General features: G+C 39.6%; 1 long non-coding RNA gene across 2 annotated transcripts in view; it reads left to right on the forward strand.

The window, feature by feature from the left end:
- The window catches only part of LOC143678723 (uncharacterized), a 48,040-nt gene that overhangs the window by 24,119 nt on the left and 1,014 nt on the right, over positions 1-22,907 (forward strand). The window contains exons 4-6 of one of the 2 annotated variants that reach the window (XR_013173424.1): positions 15,852-16,000; positions 21,796-21,993; positions 22,221-22,353. This is a non-coding gene — a long non-coding RNA (uncharacterized LOC143678723). Of the gene's footprint in view, positions 1-15,851; positions 16,001-21,795; positions 21,994-22,220; positions 22,558-22,907 lie in introns of those variants that run through there. The other variant, XR_013173423.1, reaches the window with a different exon arrangement.

Here is a 22,907-nt window from a genome sequence, read left to right on the forward strand (position 1 = left end):
GATATATCATTCCACTGTCTTCTAGCTTCCATGGTTGCTGCTGAGAAATCTACACATAGTCTTATTGGGTTTCCCTTGTATGTGATGGATTGCTTCTCTCTCGCTGCTTTCAAGATCCTCTCTTTCTCTTTGACCTCTGACATTCTAACTAGTAAGTGTCTTGGGGAATGCCTATTTGGGTCTAATCTCTTTGGGGTGCGCTGCACTTCTTGGATCTGTAATTTTAGGTCTTTCATAAGAGTTGGGAAATTTTCAGTGATAATTTCTTCCATTAGTTTTTCTCCTCCTTTTCCCTTCTCTTCTCCTTCTGGGACACCCACAACACGTATATTTGTGTGGTTCATATTGTCCTTGAGTTCCCTGATACCCTGTTCAAATTTTTCCATTCTTTTCCGGATAGTTTCTGTTTCTCTTTGGAATTCAGATGTTCCATCCTCCAAATCACTAATTCTGTCTTCTGTCTCTTTAAATCTATCATTGTAGGTATCCATTGTTTTTTCCATCTTTTCTACTTTATCCTTCACTTCCATAAGCTCTGTGATTTGTTTTTTCAGTTTTTCTATTTCTTCTTTTTGTTCAGCCCATGTCTTCTTCATGTCCTCCCTCAATTTATCGATTTCGTTTTTGAAGAGGTTTTCCATTTCTGTTCGTATATTCAGCATTAGTTGTTTCAGCTCCTGTATCTCATTTGAACTATTGGTTTGTTCCTTTGACTGAGCCATATTTTCAATTTTCTGAGCATGCTCCATTATCTTCTGCTGGCGTCTGGGCATTTAGTCAGATTTCCCTGGGTGTTGGACCCCACGGGTTGAAAGATTTTTCTGTGAAATCTCTGGGTTCTGTTTTTCTTATCCTGCCCAGTAGGTGGCGCTCGTGGCACACGTTTGTCTACGGGTTCCACCAGTGAAAGTTGCTGTGGGTCCTTTAACTTTGGAAAACTCTCGCCGTAGGGGAGGTTCGGCAGCCGTAGCGTCTTGGAAGAGTGCCAGCCGGCCCGGGGGTCCGAATGCGGGGAGGGTCGCCGGCCACTGCAGCACAGGAGAGTGCCCGACCGAATTTCCTAGTCGGCCCGGGGCGCCAAGCATGGCGGGAGGGCTCCATCTGCCGCAGCCCGGGAGAGTGCACTGTTCCCAGCCAGACCGGGGAGTCACGTGTTTGGAAGGGACCCCCCGGTCACCGTTCTCCGCAGTCTGGGGATTTCTGACCCAACTCTCTCAGTTGGTCCGGGGGGCCTCGCCTGGTGGGGGCGCCAGCCGCCGTGGCCCAAGGGGACTGCCTGCCCAATTCTGCCAGCTGGCCTGGGAAGGAGGAAGGGAGGGACTCCGGCCGCTTGCCGTCCCGCCCTGGAAAGCCCACGCCCCTCGGTGTTCTCACCGGAGCTGGTTCTCCCAGACAGTCAGCCGTTCCAGGATGGGGTACGCCGTCCCTTTGATCTCCATCATGGCTCCGGGAGCTGCTCTGTATTGTCTCCACTCCCCCAGTAGCTGTTCTGGAGGAGGAAAGGTGAGGGTGGCAAGGCTGTTGAGGCCGGTGGCGGAGGAGCCGGTGAAGGCAGAAGAGGGCACGGTGGTAGTTGGAGAGCAGCCGGAGCAGGAGGATAAAGGGAAGGATAAGATGGCGGATGGAGCGCCGCCGGAGCAGAAGGGGGAAGAGGGAGAGGAGGGCGGGCGGGCTGGCTGGCTGGCGGGGTGTGGGCAGGGCGTGGGCACCGCGCGCTGGGCCGGCGGACAAAGAGGGAGAGGAGGGCGGGCGGGCTGGCTGGCTGGCTGGGCGTGGGCGCCGCGCGCCGGGCCAGCGGACAAAGAGGGAGAGGAGGGTGGGCCGGCTCGATGGATTGGCTTTTAATAAAGGGATTTATTTCATTAGTTCTTCAGAGGAAAGGAGCTAACTTTTGACTGAGGTTCTTACTTATGTGGGAAGGCACAAAACGATCTCTGCTGGCCTTCACTCCAGGCCTCTGGGTTCCAACAACTTTCCCTGGGTGATTCCTTTCTGCATCTTCAAAGGCCTGGGCTGAGCTGTGAGTGCTGGGATGAGATATGCTGAGCTGCTTGGGTTGTGCTACGTTGTGCTCTCTCATTTAAGCACCAGCTGATTAAATCAAACATCATTCATTGCAGCAGCATGCCTCCTAGTCGACTGCAGATGTAATCAGCAACAGATGAGGTTCACGTACCATTGGTTCATGTCCACAGCAACAGAACTAGGTGCCTTCACCTGGCCAAGTTGACAACTGAATCTAACTACCACAAAAGCATTCGAGAAAATTCAGCATCCTTTTCTGATAAAAACACCCCAAAAGATAAGAATCAAAGGTAACTACCTCAATATGATAAAGGGAATATATGAAAAACTGATAGCCAGCATTGTACTCAATGAAGAGAGACTGAAAGCTTTCTTCTGAGATCAGAAACATCAAGGATGCCCACTGTCACCACTATTAATCAACATTGTGGTAGAAGTTCTAGCTAGAGCAATCAGGCAAAACAAAGAAATAAAAGGCATCCAAATTGGAAAGGAAGAAGTAAAACTCTCATTATTTTCAGCCAATATGATACTACACTTGGAAGATCCCGAGAAATCTACAACAAAGTTAGTTGAGCTAATAAACAAATTCAGCAAGGTGGCGGGATATAAAATTAATGTGCAAAAATCATTAGCATTTCTATACACAAGCAATGACCTAGCTGAGGAGTCAGTTAAGGAAAAAATTCCATTCAAAATAGCAACTATAAGAACCACGTACTTAGGAATGAACTTAACTAGGGACGTAAAGGACTTGACACAGTAAACTACATAATGTTGCTAAAAGAATCAAAGGAGATTGTTCTAGTTTGCTAACTGCTGGAATGCAATCTACCAGAAATGGAATGGCTTTTAAAAGGGGGAATTTAATAAGTTGCAAGTTAAAAGTTTTTAGGCCGAGGAAATGTCCCAATTAAAGAAAGTCTAAGAAATGTCCAATCTAAGGCATCCAGGGAAAGATACCTTGATTCAATAAGGCTGATGAAATTCAGGGTTTCTCTCTCAAGTGGAAGAGCACATGGTGAACACTGCATCATCTTCTAGCTTCCTCTCCAGCTACCCATGAGACATTTTCCTTCTTCATCTCCAAAAGTCTCTGGCTGGTGGAATCTACTTCGTGGTGCTGTAGCATTCTTTGTTCTCCTTCTCTGCTATCTCTGAAACTCCGGCTTTCTCTTTTGTCATTCTCTAGCTTTTTCCAAAGTGCTTTTTCTTTTAAAGGATTCCAATAAAACCAATCAAGACCCACCTGGAATGGGTGGAGACATGTCTCCACCTATCAAGTTTAACAACCACTCTTGATTGAATTACATCTCCTGGGAGATAATCTAAGTAAAGTTTCAAACATACAGTACTGAATAGGGATTAGAAGAAATGGCTGCTTTTACAAAATGGGATTAGGATTAAAATCAGTAGCATTTTCTGATAAAAACACCCTTTTCTAGGGTACACACATCCTTTCAAACCAGCACAGAGATCTAAATAGGTGGAAAGACATTCCCTACTCATGAATAGGAAGGCTAAATATAGTTAAGATGTCAGTTCTTCCCAAACTGATCTACAGATTCAACATAGTACCAATCAAAGTTCCAATAACCTACTTTGAAGATTCGGAAAAGCTAATTACCAAATTCATCTGGAAGGGAAGGAGACCCCGAATAGCTGAAAGCATCATAAAAAGAAGAACGAAGTGGGAGGATTAATACTCCCTGACTTTAAAATCTATTGTAAAACCACAATGGTCAAAACAGCATGGTATTGGCACAAAGACAGGATCATTGACCAATGGAATCGAATTGGGAGTGCAGAAATAGACCACCAAATCTATGGTCAACTGATTTTTGACAAGACCCCCAAATCCTCTGAACTGGGGCAAAATAATTTTTTTAAATAATTGGGCATGGAAGAACTGGATATCAATAGTCAAAGGAATGAAAGAGGACCCCTATCTTACAACCTACACAAAAATTAACTCAAAGTGGATCAAACATCTAAATATAAGAACTAGCACTATAAAGCTTCTGGAAGAAAATGTAGGGAAATATCTTTAAGACCTAGTAATAGGAGATAGCTTCCTAAACTTTACACCCAATGCACAAGCAACATAAAAAAAATAGATAAATGGGAACTCTCAAAATCAAAGCCTTCTGCACTTCAAAAGACTTTGTCAAAAAGGTGAAGAGGCAGCCAACTCAATGGGAGAAAATATTTGGAAATCATGTATCAGACAAAGGTTTGATGACTTACATATACAAAGGAACACAACTCAACAACAAAAGAAAAACAACCCAATTATAAAATGGGCTAAAGATATGAATAGGCATTTCTCTGAAGAGCAAATATAGATGGCTCAAAAGCAGATGAAGAGATGCTCATTTTCACTGGCTATAAGGGAAATACAGATCAAGACTGCAATGAGATAGTACCTCACACCTATAAGAATGGCTACTATTAAACAAACAGGAAACTATAAATGTTGGAGAGGATGTGGAGAAACTGGGACACTTATGCACTCCTGGTGGGAATAATGGTGCAGCCACTATGGAAGACTATTTGGTGGTTCCTTAGGAAACTAAATATCAAGTTGCCCTATGACCCAGCAATAGCACTACTTGGTATATTCCCAGAAGAGCTGAAAGCAATGACACAAATAGACATTTGCACACCAGTGTTCACAGCAGCATTATTCACAATCACCAAAAGATGGAAACAAACCAAATGCCCATCAACAGACGGGTGGATCAACAAAACATGGTATACACATACGATGGAATAATGCAGCAGTAAGACAAAATGATGCCCTGAAACACGTGACAAGATGGATGAACCTTGAGGACATAATGTTGAGTGAAGTTAACCAGACACAAAAGGATAGAAACTGTGTGATTCCACTTTTATGACTAGCGTGAAAGTATAATCAGAGGCTTATAGTATAAGAATATAGGGGCCTTAGAGATACATAAAAGTTAGAGATGAGTGAACCGTTAGCTAATGAGGTTGAATTCCCATGTAAAGGAATAGATAGGAGTGAAGGTGGTTCTCTAACAGGGTCTATAAGTAATATTAACATATTGAAGATGAATAAGATTGAAAGGGGTTGTAAAGACTTATATGTTCCACCGATTAACACTAGAAATATGAATTAGTTCTTGCAATAATTACTTCTAAGGTATGATTCTTGTACAAAGAGTGTTTAAGTCCAGGGTACAGGAGGAAAACTGCTATTGTATGCTATGAGCTATGTTCGAAAGGAAGCCATCAGCACTACCACAGCAACAGCAGAGGTAAATAATGGGGGGAGGGATAAAAGTTAGGAGGAAGTTTAGATTTTTTAAAATTTGCTTTATTTATTTATTTTTAAATTTTTTAAATACCAAACAACACCAAACAAATACATTCTTAACTTTTGATCATTCCATTCTACATATATGATAAGTAATTCACAGTATCATCACATAGTTGCATATTCATCATCATGATCGTTTCTTGGAACATTTGCATCTATTCAGAAAAAGAAACAAAAAGAAAAAAGAAAAAAATTCAATTCTTATTTCCATAACCCCCCTCCCCCTCACCAATCACCAGCGTTTCAATCTAAATTTATTTTAGATTTCTTATTTGGTGAGGGTGTGTTTATTGGTTTTCTTTCCCTTGGGAAAAATGAAATTATCTAAAATTGAGAATATTGATGGACTGTGGACTTTGGGCCCTCTGCATGACGCCCAATGAATGCAGGTGGCTGAAGGATGCACTGATGGCGAAGTAGATTGACGAACGATGGTGCATACTTATGAACGAAGGTTGTGCTGCTACAAAAAGGAACAAAGTCATGAGGCATGCAACGATGTGAATGAACATGTGGAACACTTGGTGAGACAAAATAAGCCAGAAACAATAGAACAAGAATAGTATGGTCACCTTTATAAGAAAATAAGGGTCTAGATTATAAGCTTTTAGAGCAGACACATTAAGTCCGGAGTGGTGATTATTATTTCTGGATTTTGAGAGACTGTTATATATACAACCTGATATTTAGAGATAAGAATGAAGCCGAACAGGTTGGGGTTAAAGTAATTCAGAACATAGGGGTAAGGAAGACAGTGTCTTTATTTTAGAACCACACATACTCTTTGAGACCAATGGAAGAAAGGTTTATTTGATCTGGAACTGAAATTTTCTGTGTTGCATAATCTAATTCAACCCATCTGTATAGCTCATTTGAACAATTGAAACACAGGGAGCCCAGAATAAGAAAGAGGTCTGTTCTAGTTTGCTAGCTGCCGGAATGCAATATACCAGAAACGGAATGGCTTTTAAAGGGGGAATTTATTAAGTTGCTAGTTTACAGTTCTAAGGCCAAGAAAATGTCCCAATTAAAACAAGTCTATAGAAATGTCCAATTTAAGGCATCCGGGAAAGATACCTTGGTTCAAGAAGGCCGACGATGTTCAGTGTTTCTCTCTCAGCTGGAAGGGCATATGGCGAATATGGTGGTGTCTGCTTGCTTTCTCGTGGCTCTACCAAAAAAGAGACGCTCTCCAAAATGTTTCCTCTTTTAAAGGATTCCAGTAAGCAACTCCACCTTCAGTGGGTGGAGACACACCTCCATGGAAATCATCTAATCAAAAGTTACCACTCACAACTGGGTGGGTCACATCTTCATGGACACAATCAAAATGCTCCCACCCAGCAATATTGAATGAGGATTAAAGGGCATCGCTTTTCTGGGCTCCACCACAGATTCAGACTGGCACAAGGTCCTTTAATCCTGTATAGATTATTGTAATGCCTGGAAACATCCTAGAGTATATTAAGCACATAATCAAAAAGTATTGGCGAAGTCCCCTGAGGGAGGGGAGAAAGATTATGAAACTCTTAAACCTTACCATCAGGGAATCCCCTGATATTGTGTCAAACTTTAGGGACACCCAAATCAATAGGCCATGCCCTAGATCATGAGGCTCACTCGTGAAGCTTATGTAGGTAGCATAGAAGCTTAGACTACCTATAGGCATGCCTGAGAGTTACTTCTGGAGGACCTCTGTTGTACTCAGATGTGGCCTCAGTCTCTCTAGTCCCAACTCTACAAGTGAAATCATTGCCTTCCCCCTACGTGGGACATGACATCCAGGGGTGGAAGTCTCCCTGGCGACATGGGAGAGGACTCCCAAGGATGAATCCAGACCTGGCACCATGGGATCAACAATTCCATCCTGACCAAAAGGGGGAAAACAAGTGTAATTAATAAAATATCAGTGGCAGAGAGAGTTCAAATAGAGTCGAGAGGCTACTCTGGAGGTTGCTCTTAATGCAAGCTAAAGCTAGACCTTGCCAATCCTAAAGAACACCTAGGGCAATGTATAAGATTCCACAAGGGTTCCAGGCACTAGAGTAACTTTCCAGAAACCTAAAACCTCCAGATGGGTCCCTGATCCAGATAAGTCCTGAAACCTAGCCCAGCCTCTCCAGAACATTAGATAGTTCCATCTCCATACCCTAAATTAGTGACAGACTCTGCCAATATGAAAAATTTAGAATTGCCATAGTCCAAACACCCCTAAAGAGAAGGATGGAAAGATCAAAGGTGGTGGTGGAGTTAGATAGGATTTAACAAATGAATATGAATGCTGAATCATTAAATTGATATCTCTTTTAGTCACCGGTATTTTAGAGCAGCTAGAAGTAAAAACTTAAAATTGTGGAATTGTAACCCATGTCAAACTCTGAAATATGTTCTACAGCTAATTGTGGTGCAGTGTTTGAAATTTATAGCTTTTTTGTATATATGCTATTGTTCACAAAAAAAGAAGGAAAAAAATTGATTGTGATGATACAAAAATATTTAAGCCCTCTAGCCTCCTATATTCTGGAGCAGCTGGAAGGAAAAATATGAGAGGATCATATGGTAGCCCATGACAGACTCTGGGATATGTCCTGTAACTACTAGTTGAAGAGTGTTTTTCACTATTCTATTCTATTGCTTTTTTATTTCTTTGTTTTGTATATATGTTTTATTATACAAGAAAAAAAGTTAAAAAAAAAAAAAAAAGTCCCACCCGCAATGGGCCTGCACCTTCAAGAATGGATTAAGTGGATCCAAGATGGCGTCTTAGTAAGGTACATGCGTCTTAGTTCCTCCGACTCCAAATCAACTAATAGGTGAACAGAAACAGTACAAAACAACTCCCGGGGCTACAGCAGGGAATGGACACACAGCGTAACCAAGTCTGGGCTGGCTAGTCTGACTGCGAAACTCAGCTGCGGTGAGTGAGATCCCCGAGCGGCGGGCGATTTCCTGAGCAGCCGCAGCTGCGGCGGTCCGAGCTAATCCCTCCCTCCTTCCGGGGCTGGCTGAGAGACTCGGAGAGACAAGCTTCCCAGCCAAGGCGGCCGGCGCCACACTTTTGCGGGCGGCTTCGAGTCCGCGACTACAAGTCTCGGATCAGAGGGCTATCCAAAGTCTGGGCTGGCAAGTCTGATTCCGAGTCTTGGCTGCGGCGAGACCCCCGAGCGGCCGCAGCTGCGGCGGTCCGAGCTAATCCCTCCCTCCTTCCCGGGCCGGCTGAGAGTATCGGAGAAGTAAGTTCCCCAAGCCGAGGCAGGCGGCGCCCTTCTTTTGCGGGCGGCTTCGAGTCTCGGCTTTAAGTCCGCGGCTACAAGTCCCGGATCAGAGGGCTATCCAAAGTCTGGGCTGGCTAGACTGACTGTGAGACTAGAGACTCAGCTGCAGTGAGACCCCCGAGCGGCGTGCGATCTCCCGATCAACGGCAGCTGCGGTGGTCCGAGCTACTCCCTCCCCCCTTTCCAGGCCGGCTGAGAGTATTGGAGAAGCAAGTTTCCCAAGCCGAGGCAGGTGGCACCCCTCTTTTGCGGGCGGCTTCGAGTCTCTGCTTCGAGTCCGTGGACGAGTCTCAGATAGGAGGGCTATCCAAGCCGCGGAAGCCCCCCCCCCACGGGAGGCTTCCTGGTCCGGTGGGGAATCCCCCAGGCCCGCTGCGGTCCGCAACCAGCCACAGGGTCCCCTCAAGCCACGGCAGCTGACGCCCCCACCACGCGCGGCCCCTGAACCAACGGAGAGATTTGGATCCGAAAGCCCCAGGCCAAGGAGATCGGTGACTGGGGGAGACCCATTCCAAACACTTGAGACAAACGTGTGCCACGTGCGCCACGTACTGGGCAAGATAAGAAAAACAGATCCCAGAGATTTCACAGAAAAATCTTACAACCTTGCTGGGTCCAACACCCAGAGAAATCTGAATAAATGCCCAGACGCCAGCAGCAGAAGATAACTGTCCACGCTCAAAAGATTGAGAATATGGCCCAGTCAAAGGAACAAACCAATAGCTCAAATGAGACACAAGAGCTGAGACAACTAATCCTGAATATACGAACAGAAATGGAAAACCTCTTCAAAAATGAAATCGATAAATTGAGGGAGGACATGAAGAGGACATGGGCTGAACATAAAGAAGAAATAGAAAAACTGAAAAAACAAATCGCAGAACTTATGGAAGTGAAGGATAAAGTAGCAAACATAGAAAAAATAATGGATAGTTACAATGATAGATTTAAAGAGACAGAAGATAGAATTAGTGATTTGGAGGATGGAACATCTGAATTCCAAAAAGAAACAGAAACTATAGGGAAAAGAATGGAGAAATTTGAACAGGGTATCAGGGAACTCAAGGACAATATGAACCGCACAAATATACGTGTTGTGGGTGTCCCAGAAGGAGAAGAGAAGGGAAAAGGAGGAGAAAAACTAATGGAAGAAATTTTCACTGAAAATTTCCCAACTCTTATGAAAGACCTAAAATTACAGATCCAAGAAGTGCAGCGCACCCCAAAGAGATTAGACCCAAATAGGTGTTCCCCAAGACACTTACTAGTTAGAATGTCAGAGGTCAAAGAGAAAGAGAGGATCTTGAAAGCAGCAAGAGAAAAACAATCCATCACATACAAGGGAAACCCAATAAGACTATGTGTAGATTTCTCAGCAGAAACCATGGAAGCTAGAAGACAGTGGGATGATATATTTAAAATACTAAAAGAGAAAAACTGCCAACCAAGACTCCTATAACCAGCAAAATTATCCTTCAAAAATGAGGGAGAAATTAAAACATTCTCAGACAAAAAGTCACTGAAAGAATTCGTGACCAAGAGACCAGCTCTGCAAGAAATACTAAAGGGAGCATTAGAGTCAGATACAAAAAGACAGAAGAGAGAGATATGGAAAAGAGTGTAGAAAGAAGGAAAATCAGATATGATACATATAATATAAAAGGCAAAATGTTAGAGGAAAATATTATCCAAACAGTAATAACACTAAATGTCAATGGACTGAATTCCCCAATCAAAAGACATAGATTGGCAGAATGGATTAAAAAACAGGATCCTTCTATATGCTGTCTACAGGAAACACATCTTAGACCCAAAGATAAACATAGGTTGAAAGTGAAAGGTTGGGAAAAGATATTTCATGCAAATAACAACCAGAAAAGAGCAGGAGTGGCTATACTAATATCCAACAAATTAGACTTCAAATGTAAAGCAGTTAAAAGAGACAAAGAAGGACACTATATACTAATAAAAGGAACAATTAAACAAGAAGACATAACAATCATAAATATTTACGCACCGAACCAGAATGCCCCAAAATACGTGAGGAATACACTGCAAACACTGAAAAGGGAAATAGACTCATATACTATAATAGTTGGAGACTTCAACTCACCACTCTCATCAAGGGACAGAACATCTAGACAGAAGATCAACAAAGAAATAGAGAATCTGAATATTACTATAAATGAACTAGACTTAATAGACATTTATAGGACCTTACATCCCACAACAGCAGGATACACCTTTTTCTCAAGTGCTCATGGATCATTCTCAAAAATAGACCATATGCTGGGTCACAAAGCAAGTCTTAACAAATTTAAAAAGATTGAAATCTTACACAACACTTTCTCGGACCATAAAGGAATGATGTTGGAAATCAATAATAGGCGGAGTGCCAGAAAATTCACAAATACGTGGAGGCTCAACAACACACTCCTAAACAACGAGTGGGTCAAAGAAGAAATTGCTAGAGAAATTAGCAAATACCTCGAGGCGAATGAAAATGAAAACACAACATATCAAAACTTATGGGATGCCACAAAGGCAGTGCTAAGAGGGAAATTTATTGCTCTAAATGCCTATATCAGAAAAGAAGAAAAGGCAAAAATTCAGGAATTAACTATCCATTTGGAAGAACTGGAGAAAGAACAGCAAGCTAACCCCAAAGCAAGCAAAAGGAAAGAAATAACAAAGATTAGAGCACAAATAAATGAAATTGAAAACATGAAAACAATAGAGAAAATCAATAAGGCCAGAAGTTGGTTCTATGAGAAAATCAATAAGATTGATGGGCCCTTAGCAAGATTGACAAAAAGAAGAAGAGAGAGGATGCAAATAAATAAGATCAGAAATGGAAGAGGAGACATAACTACTGACCTCACAGAAATAAAGGAGGTAATAACAGGATACTATGAACAACTTCATGCTAATAAATACAACAATTTAGAGGAAATGGACGGGTTCCTGGAAAGACATGAACAACCAACTTTGACTCAAGAAGAGATAGATGATCTCAACAAACCAATCACAAGTAAAGAAATCGAAGCAGTCATTCAAAAGCTTCCTAAAAAGAAAAGTCCAGGACCAGATGGCTTCACATGTGAATTCTATCAAACATTCCAGAAAGAATTAGTACCAACTCTCCTCAAACTCTTCAAAAAAATCGAAGTGGAGGGAAAACTACCTAACTCATTCTATGAAGCCAACATTACCCTCATACCAAAACCAGGCAAAGATATTACAAGAACAGAAAACTACAGGCCGATCTCTCTAATGAATATTGATGCAAAAATCCTCAATAAAATTCTAGCAAATCGTATCCAACAACACATTAAAAGAATTATTCATCATGACCAAGTAGGATTCATCCCAGGTATGCAAGGATGGTTCAACATAAGAAAATCAATTAATGTAATACACCATATCAACAAATTAAAACAGAAAAATCACATGATCATCTCAATTGATGCAGAGAAGGCATTTGACAAGATTCAACATCCTTTCCTGTTGAAAACACTTCAAAGGATAGGAATACAAGGGAACTTCCTTAAAATAATAGAGGGAATATATGAAAAACCCACAGCTAATATCATCCTTAATGGGGAAAAATTGAAAACGTTCCCCCTAAGATCAGGAACAAGACAAGGATGTCCACTATCACCACTATTATTCAACATTGTGTTGGAGGTTCTAGCCAGAGCAATTAGACAAGAAAAAGAAATACAAGGCATCAAAATTGGAAAGGAAGAAGTAAAACTATCACTGTTTGCAGACGATATGATACTATACGTCGAAAACCCGGAAAAATCCACAACAAAACTACTAGAGCTAATAAATGAGTACAGCAAAGTAGCAGGTTACAAGATCAACATTCAAAAATCTGTAGCATTTCTATACACTAGCAATGAACAAGCGGAGGGGGAAATCAAGAAACAAATCCCATTTACAATCGCAACTAAAAGAATAAAATACCTAGGAATAAATTTAACTAAAGTGACAAAAAACCTATATAAAGAAAACTACAAAAAAACTGCTAAAAGAAATCACAGAAGGCCTAAATAGATGGAAGGGCATACTGTGTTCATGGATTGGAAGACTAAATATAGTTAAGATGTCAATCCTACCTAAATTGATTTACAGATTCAATGCAATACCAATCAAAATCCCAACAACTTATTTTTCAGAAATAGAAAAACCAATAAGCAAATTTATCTAGAAGGGCAGGGTGCCCCGAATTGCTAAAAACATCTTGAGGAAAAAAAACGAAGCTGGAGGTCTCACGCTGCCTGACTTTAAGGCATATTATGAAGCCACAGTGGTCAAAACAGCATGGTATTGGCATAAAGATAGATATATCGACCAATGGAATCGAATAGAGTGCTCAGATATAGACCCTCTCATCTATGGACATTTGATCTTTGATAAGGCAGTCAAGCCAACTCACCTGGGATAGAGCAGTCTCTTCAATAAATGGTGCCTAGAGAACTGGATATCCATATGCAAAAGAATGAAAGAAGACCCATCTCTCACACCCTATACAAAAGTTAACTCAAAATGGATCAAAGATCTAAACATTAGGTCTAAGACCATAGAACAGTTAGAGGAAAATGTCGGGAGATATCTTATGGATCTTACAACTGGAGGCGGTTTTATGGACCTTAAACCTAAAGCAAGAGCACTGAAGAAGGAAATAAATAAATGGGAACTCCTCAAAATTAAACACTTTTGTGCATCAAAGAACTTCATCAAGAAAGTAGAAAGACAGCCTACACAATGGGAATCAATATTTGGAAACGACATATCAGATAAAGGTCTAGTATCCAGAATTTATAATGAGATTGTTCAACTCAACAACAAAAAGATAGCCAACCCAATTACAAAATGGGAAAAAGACTTGAATAGACACCTCTCAGAGGAGGAAATACAAATGGCCAAAAGACACATGAAGAGATGCTCAATGTCCCTGGCCATTAGAGAAATGCAAATCAAAACCACAATGAGATATCATCTCACACCCACCAGAATGGCCATTATCAACAAAACAGAAAATGACAAGTGCTGGAGAGGATGCGGAGAAAGAGGCACACTTATCCACTGTTGGTGGGATTGTCAAATGGTGCAACCACTGTGGAAAGCAGTTTGGCGGTTCCTCAAAAAGCTGAATATAGAATTGCCATACGACCCAGCAATACCATTGCTGGGAATCTACTCAAAGGAATTAAGGGCAAAAACTCAAACAGACATTTGCACACCAATGTTTATAGCAGCGTTATTTACAATTGCAAAGAGATGGAAACAGCCAAAATGTCCATCAACAGACGAGTGGCTAAACAAACTGTGGTATATACGTACGATGGAATGTTATGCAGCGTTAAGACAGGATAAACTTATGAAGCATGTAATAACATGGATGGACCTAGAAAACATTATCCTGAGTGAGTCTAGCCAAAAGCTAAAAGACAAATACTGTATGGTCCCAATGATGTGAATCGACACTCGAGAATAAACTTGGAATATGTCATTGGTAACAGAGTTCAGCAGGAGTTAGAAACAGGGTAAGATAATGGGTAATCGGAGCTGATGGAATACAGACGGTGCAATAGGACTAGATACAAAAACTCAAAAATGGACAGTACAATAATACCTAATTGTAAAGTAATCATGTTAAAATACTGAACGAAGCTGCATCCGAGCTATAGGTTTTTGTTTTGTTTTGTTTTGTTTGTTTTGTTCTTATTATTATTACTTTTATTTTTTTTCTCTATATTAACATTCTATATCTTTTTCTGTTATAATGCTAGTTCTTCTAAACCGATGCAAATGTACTAAGAAACGATGATCATGCATCTATGTGATGATGTTAAGAATTACTGATTGCATATGTAGAATGGTATGACGTCTAAAAAAAAAAAAAATGGTCAGCACAATACTGCCTAATTGTAATGTAATTGTCTTGGAACGCTGAATGAAGCTGCTTCTGATCTATAGTTTTTTTTTGTTTGTTTGTTTTGTTTTTTTTTTCTCTTATATATTTTTGTACTTTTTATTTTTATTTGTGTTTTCTCTCTGTGTTATCACTTTATTTCTTTTTCTGTTGTAGTGCTATTTCTTTCTCTAAATCGATGCATATGTACTGAGAAACGATGACCATACACCTATGTGATGATATTAAGAATTACTGATTGCATATGTAGAATGGATTGATTTCTATTGTTGTGTTAGTTAATTTTTTTAATTAATAAAAAAAATAAAAAAATAAAAAAAAAAAGAATGGATTAAGTGAACACAGCTCTTCTGGAGTAAATAACAGTTTCAGACCATAAGTTTGTTTTCTTATTGTTGAGCTTTATTGAAGATTTATTATATATTCTGGATACAAGCCCTTTATTGGATATTTGATGTACAAATATCTTTTCCAAGTTGGTAACTTTGCTTTTAATTCCTTTAAAAGCTTTCAATTTTTATGAAAACCGATTTATTATGTTTTATTTTATAGATCATTCTTTCTGTGTCATGTCTAAGAACTCTGCCTAAACTAAGATTATTAAGATTTTTCTCATATATTTTCTTTAAAAATTTATATTTCCTTACATTTTTACATTTGCATAAATTTACAGTTCTGTCTATAATCCATTTTGATATTATTTTGTGAAATATTTAGATAGAGATTATTACATGTATAAGTATATGTATTATAGGTATACATATGTATATGTATAGTATAAGTATATGTATTATAGGTATACATATGTGTATATACATATCTGTATGCAATTTTTGATATGAATGTCCAATTGCTCCAGCACCATTTTTGAAAACACTATTCTTCCTTCATTTAGTTGCCTTTGTAAAAAATCGGTTTGGGTATATTTGTTTAGATCTATCTGTTCTCTATTCTGTTAAATTGATATGTATTTATCTCTCTACCAATAACATAGTCTTAACTACTTCAGCTTTATAAGTCTTAAAACCAAGAACTATGAACCCCCCAAATTTATTCTTTTTCAAAATTATTTGAGCTATTCTAGATCATTTGCCTTTCCATATATAATTTAGAATCACTTTGTCTATACCTCAAAAAAATTCTCTTTGAAATTTGATTCTTCTAGGTATTTCATATAAATGAGATCATATTGCCAAAAATGCCATCTTTTTTTCAAGTGGCATTTGAAATCTGAGTGTAATAATTCTTGTTTTTATTACAGATTCCCTTGGCACCACTGGACAACTTTCTGATAGGGGCCTTGGATAGAAGCATTACATAAATGTGGTGGTGTCTATTATTCTATTTTAAGGCTGTTTCTTTTTTCCTCTCTTTTAAATGAAAGACACAATTGAGGAAACATTTTCACAGGTAATTAACACTTCTTAACTGTTTCATAAATTTTTCATTTGTTGTAACATATATAGAAAAAATAAAATTTACTATTTTTATCATTTTAAGTGTACAATTCAGTGACACTAATTACTTTTACAATGTTGTTTTTTGGCATGGGCAACCTCTGGGAATTGAACTCGGGTCTCCAGCATGGCAGGCAAGAATTCTGCCACTAAGCCACCATTGCCTGCCCCTGTTACTATAAACTTTTTTATCACCAAAACCAGAAACTCTTTACCCATTAAGCAATAGCTTCCCATCCTGCCTCCTCCACCCCGGCAAACTGTACCCTACTTTCTGTCTCTATGATTTTGTTTTTTCATGTAAGTGAAATCACACATTAGTTGTCCTTTTATATCTTGCTTATTTTATTTAGCATACTGTTATCAAGTTTCATCCCCATTGTAGCATATATCAGAACTTACTTCCTTTTCATGGCTGAATAAAATCCCATTGAATGTATATACCAAATTTTGTGTATCCATTCATCTGTCAATGGACACTTGATTTGTTTCCAGCTTTTGTCTATTGTGAATAGTGCTGCCATGAAAATTGCTGTGCAAGTATCTGAGCCCCTGCTTCCAATCCTTTGGAGTATAAGACTAAGAGTAGAGTTGCTGGATTATATGTTAATTCTGTTTCACTTTTCTTTTCTTTAAACTTTTTATATTTAAATTCCAAATTCACAGGACAGTTACAAAGCTCATACAGAGAACCCCTACTTTGCAACCCATACTAACCCAACTGGATAGTACCCAGATCCACCAATTTTAACATTTTGCCACATTTGTTATACCATTCTATCTATCTATCTGTATCTATCAATATTTACTGAACATGTGAAAGAGCATTGCACATATCTATACTCCTTGGTCACGTAATACTTACCTATGTATTTCCTAAGAACAGGATATTCACTTGTGCATGCACCTTAAGTATGGTTATCAAGTTCAAGGAATTTAGCATTGATAGAAAGCATACATTCTATATTCCAATTTGTTCACATGTCCCAATGATGTCCTTTTGTGCCTTTTCTCCTCCATTCTTAGAGCCTAGCCAGAATTCTGTATTGCATTTAATTGCCATTATCTCTTTAGTGTTAGGTCGGGGGAACCGGGAAGGGCACTGCAACTTGAGCTATGGGGGCTGTGTCGCCCCTCTCAACATGTCATTTAGTTGCTCTTTTTTTTTCTCTTTCTCCTTTTCTCCCTCCCTCCCTTCCTTCCTTCCTAATTGTGGAAACATATAAACAACATAAATCTTCCCATCCCAGCTCCTCCCAAACAAACCAGCCAGTGGAATTAGTCACATCCACAGTGTCTCAGTATCCTCACCACCTTTCATTGCTATAACATTTCCTTTACCTCAAAAATAAACTCTACACCCATTTTCCATTAACTCCCCATTCTTCCTGCTCCCCTGTCCACCTCCACTACCACTCCCCACCCCACACCTCTCACTGGTGCTCTAATTTCTGTCCCTATGAGTTTTCATACTCTTTTATTTTCTATGTGGTTACCATGGGAGTTAAATGTAACATCTTAAATCTATAGCAACCTAGTTTGCTTTGACACCAACTTAACTTCAATAGCATGCACCAAACTAAGTTCCTGTACCCTTCTGTCCTCCACCTTTACGTAGTTCTTGTCACAAATTTCATGTTTATACATTATGAGTCCCAAAACATTGATTTATCATTACATTTTATGTATTTGCCTTTTAGATCCTCTAGGAAGTAAAAAGTGGAGTCACAAACCAAAAATAGGATAATACAGCTATTTGTATTTACCAATTTCATTATTTTTATTGAAGATCTTTATTTCTTTGAGCTGCTTTGACCAATTGTCTATTGTCCTTTCCTTTTAACCTGCAGAACTCCCTTTAGTATTGCTTTAGGGCTGGTCTAGTGGGGATGAACTCTCTCAGCTTTTATCTGGGAATGTCTTAATTCCTCCCTCATTTTTTAAAATCCTTGCTCATTTTTTTTTTTTTCCCCCTGCATGGGCAGGTACCAGGAGTCAAACCTGGGTCTCCAGCATGGCAGGTGCGACCTCTGCCTGATGGGACACCATGGCCCGCCCCCACCCCACCCCCCCATTTTTGAAAGATGTTTTTGTGGGATACAAATTTCTTGGTTGGCGATTTTTTGGTTTCAGCTTTTAAATGTCATTCCACTGCTTTCTTATCTCCACGGTTTCCAATGAGAAATCAGCACCTAATCTTATTGAGACTCCATTTACAGGAATGCTGCTTCTCTCTTGCAGCTTTCAAAATTCTCTCTTTACCTTTGGCATTTGCTAGTTTGATTATAACATGGTATGATATGAGTCTATTTGGGTTTATCCTGTTTGAGTTCATTGAGCATCCTGGATGTGCATATTTTTTGTCTGTAGTTAAATTTGGGAACTTTCCAGCCATTATTTCTTTGAATATTCTTGCTACCCTTTTCTTTCCTCTTCTCTTGGGATTCCCAGTATATCCATATTGGTTCACTTGATGGTGTCTCACAGGTTCAAGTTCTATTTACTTTTCTTCATTCTTTTCCTCTTTCTGCTCCTCACACTGGATGATTTCAGTTGTCTTATCTTCAAGTTCACTGGTTCTTTCTTCTGCCAGCTCCAATTTGCTGTTGAACCCCTCTAGGAAATTTTTAATTTCTGTTATTGTAATTGGAAAAAGGCAGTGTATTCTTTTGCCTGATGTACTCAAATGACCATAAGACACCGCGGTTTCAAAGAGAGAAAAACATTAGTACTAGGCATGCAGCAGGAGAGCAGATGACCTCTTGGCCCAAAATCTGTCCCCCTGAACTGCAGTAATTCTGATAGTTTTATAGAATTTAGAGATGGGCAGGTTTTAGAATAATGAGCACAATGGCCTTGATGATGTAATTAGAAGTGATCTAATTATTGAGCATGCACAGATTGATTGCATGCTTAGTCACAGAATGTAAGAAAATGGCAGCCTTAATATGATGGTGGGCGTGATTTTTAATGTTATAATGAGGTGTCAGCAGGTGTGCCCATTTTGGTTAGATCCAGTCTTGGTTATCAGGATAGCTTTGGACTTGGGGGTTGGTTATTTCTGGGCTTACACAAGACCCTTCATTAATAAACGTCAGGGGTTGTCTTTAGCAGTTACAAGACTTTAAAGTTGAAAAACTGGACAAATGGGTACAAATGAAGGTTAGTTATAAGATTTTTTTTTTACAATCACAGGGACACAAGATAAAGGCTATACAATCACTATAAGCGATCAAGGCAGCTGAATTACAATTTAAAAAAGATTTCAGGATTTTCCTCTGTCTACTCCAATATAACAAAAAAGGAAAAAGGAATATCTGTATAATGATTCAGTAATCAAAATCATCCCTTAAATCCTAATTTCTTGGTTGCATTACTGTGGTCTTCAGTGTTTGGTACCTTTTCATCATTTCTATCTCCTTATTGATATTCTTTTTATGTTCCACTATTGCTTTCCTGAAGCCCTTCAGTTCTTCGTCCATATTTTCCTTTAACACCTTGAGCATATTTAGGATCTTTTAAAAAGTTCTTTATCTATTATTTACCAAGTCAGATTTTTAATGCTTTAATCTTCTTTGCATAGACCATCATTTCCTGTTTCTTTGTATGTTTCGTAATCTTTTGTTGAATCCTTGACATTTTGATATTTTAATGTGCCATTGCTAGAATTTCGCTTCTGGGACATCTGTTCCTTAAGTTAATATCTGCTTAGTGATATGACAGATTTCCTTGAATTCTAGGAGCTGACAAAAAAGAAGGAAAAAAAAAGAAAACACGTTTTTCAACCTTTGCAGATTGGCACTTCATGGGTGCTCTCCTTTAGAGAGAAACCTTCCCATCCCAGCTCTAGACAGAAACTAGAGGGTTCAGATTTGAAGCACAGCTCTAGACAGAAGTCACCATCTTCGGCACATGTGTCTTGTCTTAAGTATGGATATGAGCATCCTCTCTTCTTTGGAAACAGTATCTGCTTGTAGTCCTTGTCACTGCAGCCAGATCCCTTGCCCCAGACAGCCACAAGTTTGCTGTCCCACAGTGTTCTGTAAGAGAGCTGTGCGAGCTGCCAGTACATGCAGGGCAGATCTGGGACAGCAAGCACACAATGACGATCCCAGTTCAGTCTTTTAGGCTGGTTCAGTCAGGCAGGTTGAATTAGACACACATGCTCCCATTACGTGCATGAAGGTTATTCTGCTCCCTCTGGAACTAGGGCCAGGGACCTGCTCTGGCCATGAGAGCTTGCTCCACGCTGAGCTGGTGAGGGAATGGAGGAGGTGCCAGCCACAGCTCCATGAGACCCTAAATTTTTAGTTGCCTTTTTCTTGATTTGGTGATGGCTCTGTTACTGCAATCTTTAACTGTTTTCTAGTTTTCAGAAAGGTGTTTCTGCCAGTTCTTGCTGGTTGTTCAAAGCTTTTATAGGGGGATGGAGCCCTGGAATATCTCACTCTTCCATCTGCATTTAACTTTTTGAGGAACTGTTTTCCATAGCAGCTGCATCAGTTGATATTATATTAAGGTTTCTATTTCTCCACATTCTCACCAGCACTTGTTATTTTCTGTTTTTTAAACAATAGTCATTTTAGTGAATGGAAAGTAGTACCTCATTGTGGTTTAGATTCTCTAATGGCTAATGATATTGAGTCTCTCATCATGTGTTTACAATGGCCATTTGTAAATCTTCTTTGGAGGAATGTCTGTTTGAGTACTTTGCCTATTTTTTAATTGTATGTTTTTGTTGTTGATGAGTTATAGGAGTTCTTTATATATTCTAGATATTAAATCCTTATCGATACATGATTTGTACCTATTTTCTCCCACACTATCTTGATAGTGCCCTAAAGTTTTATTTTGATGAAGTCCAATATATTGAAATTTATTTTTCTTTATTGCTCATGCTTTTGATACCATGTCTAAGATTCTGTGGCCTAATTCAAGGTCTCGAAGATCTTCCCTTATGTTTTATTCCAAGAATTTTATGGGTTTAGCTCTTACGTCATGACACTGATCTATTTTGAGCTAATTTTTAAAATAATGAGATCAGGTCCAATTCCATTCTTTTACACGTGAACATGCAGTTTTCTCAGCCTCATTTGTTGAAGTGACTGTTCTTTCCCCATTGAGTGAACCTGGCATCCTTAACCAGAAATCACTTGGCCATAGATGTGTGGTTTAGTTTTCAACTCTCAATTCTATTCCATTGTCTTATATATCTGTTCTTTTGCCAGTACCGCACTGCTTGTTTGTTTTGTTTTGTTTTTGAGGGGAAATTTTTTTTTAAATGTACAATAACAGTTTTGTGATGGAGGCAGGAGACCAAGTGGAGAAGAGCCTGCCCTACCTGGGAGACTGGGAGGTGGCAGCCGTCATTCCAGAGCTGATGAATGGCGCCTGACCAAGGCCCTACCGCATTGGTGTGACTTCTCAGTGATAACTGCCAGCCTCAAGTTACCTTCCTCAGAAATGTTTCTGGAGATGGAAGGAGGGCAAATCCAAAACCTATGGGCCAAGAGTGAGCACTTGAACATTCGAACTGTAAGCAGAGGGGCATGGATTTCACCTGACTCAGAGGGGAGCTGTAGGAAGAGGAGGGAGAACAGCACTGTTTCTGGGGAAGGAAAAGTACAGCTTGGAGCAGAGCAACTCTCTGACTGATCACAACAGTCTGGGTGGAGGAGTGGCAGATTGTACCTTCAGTCCCACACGTGGTCTCCATTTAGCTGACAATTCCCTCCACTTCCATCCTAGACAACTGGGCTTTACTATCACAAAAAATCCACCCAAGAAGACACTGAGGCACTGTATTGGCTTTACTTAAAGAGAAAGGAAAGATATCTGGATTACATTGTCACAAGGAAGGGCAAGGCCCAAATCAGGCACAAAGATTTCAAACATAGAAGACACACTGGTTGGCTCTCAAAAGAAACTCAGGCTGTTAAAGTTTCTGTGAGTACCACACCATTTTGATTACTGTAGCTTTGTAGTACATTTTGAAATACGGAATGTGTCCTCCAATTTTGTTCTTCTTTTTGAAAATGTTTTGGGCTCTTTGGGACACCTTGCCATTCCATATGAATTTGATGATTCTGTTAAATGAAAAAAAGCTGCTGGAATTTTGATTGGGATTGCATTTGATCTGTAAATTTTTTTGAGTAGTATTGACATCTTAACAGCATCAAGTCTTCCACTCCATGGGACGCAGCCAGAAACTGGAACCACAAGGGGGAAGAAAAAGGAGATGCTGCCATGTCCATTACCTGTGTTGGAAAAGCTATGGAACCTCAAAGATTACCAGCCTGCCAAAAGGTACTGATCCCGGAAGAAAGCAAGCCATCTAGCCTCTGAAACGATGAGCCAATAAATTCTTCTCGTTAAGTCAACCCATTTTATGGTATTTGTTTCAGCAGCCAAGAAACTAAAATACAGCTATATAGTTTCCAAATACTTTCTCCTTTTCTGTTGGTTGTCTTTTCACTTTCTTAATAATTTCCTTTGATGCACAAAAGTCTTAGCAGCCAAGAAACTAGAACACATGCCTAGTGCCGAGAAAAGTGCCTGGCACATATTAGGTACTTAAATACTTTCTGAATGGAATGAATTGAAGTAACCAAGTAAGGTTAATTCCAAGAAAGCAAAGGTGGTTGGCATTATGGAATATGCTCACTGTACTGAAAGAATAAAGACTATGAAGATAATCTTGTAAAAGGCTGAAAGAAAATTTTTATAAAAATTTAACTCCCAATTCCTGATAAGAACTATTGGAAGCTAGAAAGAAGAAATTCCCTTAATTTGATAAAGGCCATCTATTAAAAAAAAAAAAACTTGATTTTTTTTTTCCTAATCAAACTATATTAGGAAAT

This window comes from Tamandua tetradactyla, chromosome 4 (genome assembly GCF_023851605.1).
Source record: "Tamandua tetradactyla isolate mTamTet1 chromosome 4, mTamTet1.pri, whole genome shotgun sequence".
NCBI classification, from domain to species: Eukaryota; Metazoa; Chordata; class Mammalia; order Pilosa; family Myrmecophagidae; genus Tamandua; species Tamandua tetradactyla.